Raw genomic sequence first — 3,811 nt, forward strand, 5'->3', positions numbered from 1 at the left:
AAGAAAAATATTGCATAGGAACCTGGAATGTAAGAACCATGAGTGGAGGTAAGCTGGATGTGGTCAAAAATGAGATGACAAGAATAAATATCGACATCCTGGGCATCAGTGAACTAAAATGGAAGGGAATGGGCGAATTCAGTTCGGGTGACTATCATATCTGCTACTGTGGGCAAGAATCCTGTAGCAGAAATGGAGTGGCCCTCATAGTCAACAAAAGAGTGGCAAAAGCTGTAATGGGATGCAATCTCAAAAATGACAGAATGATCTCGATACGAATCCAAGGCAGACCTTTTAACATCACAGTAATCCAAGTTTATGCACCAACTACCGGTGCTGAAGAAAGTGAAATTGACCAATTCTATGAAGACCTACAACAACTTCTAGAAATGACACCAAAGAAGGATGTTCTTCTCATTACAGGGGATTGGAATGCTAAAGTAGGGAATCAAGAGATAAAAGGAACAACTGGCAAGTTTGGCCTTGGAGTTCAAAATGAAGCAGGGCAAAGGCTAATAGAGTTCTGTCAAGAGAACAAGCTGGTCATCACAAACACTCTCTTCCAACAACACAAGAGACGACTCTACACATGGATATCACCAAATGGGCAGCATCGAAATCAGATTGATTATATTCTCTGCAGCCAAAGATGGAGAAGCTCTATACAGTCAGCAAAAACAAGACCTGGAGCTGACTGTAACTCAGATCATCAGCTTCTTATAGCAAAATTCCAGCTTAAACTGAAGAAAGTAGGAAAAACCACTGGGCCAGTAAGATATAATCTGAATCAAATCCCTTATGAATACACAGTGGAAGTGAGGAACAGGTTTAAGGATTTAGATTTGGTGGACAGAGTGCCTGAAGAACTATGGATGGAGGCTCGTAACATTATACAGGAGGCAGCAACGAAAACCATCCCAAGGAAAAGGAAATGCAAGAAAGCAAAATGGCTGTCCAACGAGGCCTTACAAATAGCGGAGGAGAGGAGGCAAGCAAAATGCAAGGGAGATAGGGAAAGATACAGGAAACTGAATGCAGATTTCCAAAAAGCAGCAAGGAGAGACAAGAGGGTCTTCTTAAATGATCAATGCAAAGAAATAGAGGAAAACAATAGAATGGGGAAAACCAGAGATCTGTTCAAGAAAATTGGAGATATGAAAGGAACATTTCGTACAAAGATTACCATAATCAAGGACAAAAGTGGTAAGGACCTAACAGAAGCAGAAGACATCAAGAAGAGGTGGCAAGAATACACAGAGGAATTATACCAGAAAGATATGGAGGTCTCATACACCCCAGGTAGTGTGGTTGCTGACCTTGAGCCAGACATCTTGGAGAGTGAAGTCAAATGGGCCTTAGAAAGCACTGCTAATAACAAGGCCAGTGGAAGTGATGATATTCCAGCTGAACTATTTAAAATTGTAAAAGATGATGCTGTTAAGGTGCTACACCCAATATGCCAGCAAGTTTGGAAAACTCAGCAATGGCCAGAGGATTGGAGAAGATCAGTCTACATCCCAATTCCAAAGAAGGGCAGTGCCAAAGAATGCTCCAACTACCGCACAATTGCGCTCATTTCACACGCTAGCAAGGTTATGCTTAAAATTCTACAAGGCAGGCTTAGGCAGTATGTGGACCGAGAACTCCCAGAAGTGCAAGCTGGATTTCGAAAGGGCAGAGGAACCAGAGACCAAATAGCAAACATGCGCTGGATTATGGAGAAAGCTAGAGAGTTCCAGAAAAACGTCTACTTCTGCTTCATTGACTATGCAAAAGCCTTTGACTGTGTCGACCACAGCAAACTATGGCAAGTTCTTAAAGAAATGGGAGTGCCTGATCACCTCATCTGTCTCCTGAGAAATCTCTATGTGGGACAAGAAGCTACAGTTAGAACTGGATATGGAACAACTGATTGGTTCAAAATTGGGAAAGGAGTACGACAAGGTTGTATATTGTATCCCTGCTTATTTAACTTATATGCAGAATTCATCATGCGAAAGGCTGGACTAGATGAATCCCAAGCCGGAATTAAGATTGCCGGAAGAAATATCAACAACCTCAGATATGCAGATGACACAACCTTGATGGCAGAAAGCGAGGAGGAATTAAAGAACCTTTTAATGAGGGTGAAAGAGGAGAGCGCAAAATATGGTCTGAAGCTCAACATCAAAAAAACCAAGATCATGGCCACTGGTCCCATCACCTCCTGGCAAATAGAAGGGGAAGAAATGGAGGCAGTGAGAGATTTTACTTTCTTGGGCTCCTTGATCACTGCAGATGGTGACAGCAGTCACGAAATTAAAAGACGCCTGCTTCTTGGGAGAAAAGCAATGACAAACCTAGACAGCATCTTAAAAAGCAGAGACATCACTTTGCCGACAAAGGTCCGTATAGTTAAAGCTATGGTTTTCCCAGTAGTGATGTATGGAAGTGAGAGCTGGACCATAAAGAAGGCTGATCGCCGAAGAATTGATGCTTTTGAATTATGGTGCTGGAGGAGACTCTTGAGAGTCCCATGGACTGCAAGAAGATCAAACCTATCCATTCTTAAGGAAATCAGCCCTGAGTGCTCCCTGGAAGGACAGATCGTGAAGCTGAGGCTCCAATACTTTGGCCACCTCATGAGAAGAGAAGAATCCTTGGAAAAGACCCTGATGTTGGGAAAGATTGAGGGCACTAGGAGAAGGGGACAACAGAGGACAAGATGGTTGGACAGTGTTCTCGAAGCTACGAACATGAGTTTGACCAAACTGCGGGAGGCAGTGCAAGACAGGAGTGCCTGGCGTGCTATGATCCATGGGGTCACGAAGAGTCGGACACGACTAAACGACTAAACAACAACAACAGTGCAGAAGTTTCTGGTCTTTAAAAGGCTCGTAAGAACTGTATAAGGGCTCTCCCAACCACACTCACAGATTCCATGAGAAATCCCTCTGAAACACTGGTTGCTAGGCGACGAGAACAATGGGCAATTGATGCTGCAGGCTCAGACAATGATAACTATTAAGAACAATTTAGGTGGTTTGGAAAACTCAGCAATGGCCAGAGGATTGGAGAAGATCAGTCTACATCCCAATTCCAAAGAAGGGCAGTGCCAAAGAATGCTCCAACTACCGCACAATTGCGCTCATTTCACACGCTAGCAAGGTTATGCTTAAAATTCTACAAGGCAGGCTTAGGCAGTATGTGGACCGAGAACTCCCAGAAGTGCAAGCTGGATTTCGAAAAGGCAGAGGAACCAGAGACCAAATAGCAAACATGCGCTGGATTATGGAGAAAGCTAGAGAGTTACAGAAAAACGTCTACTTCTGCTTCATTGACTATGCAAAAGCCTTTGACTGTGTCGACCACAGCAAACTATGGCAAGTTCTTAAAGAAATGGGAGTGCCTGATCACCTCATCTGTCTCCTGAGAAATCTCTATGTGGGACAAGAAGCTACAGTTAGAACTGGATATGGAACAACTGATTGGTTCAAAATTGGGAAAGGAGTACGACAAGGTTGTATATTGTCTCCCTGCTTATTTAACTTATATGCAGAATTCATCATGCGAAAGGCTGGACTAGATGAATCCCAAGAAGGAATTAAGATTGCCGGAAGAAATATCAACAACCTCAGATATGCAGATGACACAACCTTGATGGCAGAAAGCGAGGAGGAATTAAAGAACCTTTTAATGAGGGTGAAAGAGGAGAGCGCAAAATATGGTCTGAAGCTCAACATCAAAAAAACCAAGATCATGGCCACTGGTCCCATCACCTCCTGGCAAATAGAAGGGGAAGAAATGGAGGCAGTGAGAGATTTTACTTTCT

Source organism: Zootoca vivipara, chromosome 2 (assembly GCF_963506605.1).
Source record: "Zootoca vivipara chromosome 2, rZooViv1.1, whole genome shotgun sequence".
Lineage (NCBI taxonomy): Eukaryota > Metazoa > Chordata > Lepidosauria > Squamata > Lacertidae > Zootoca > Zootoca vivipara.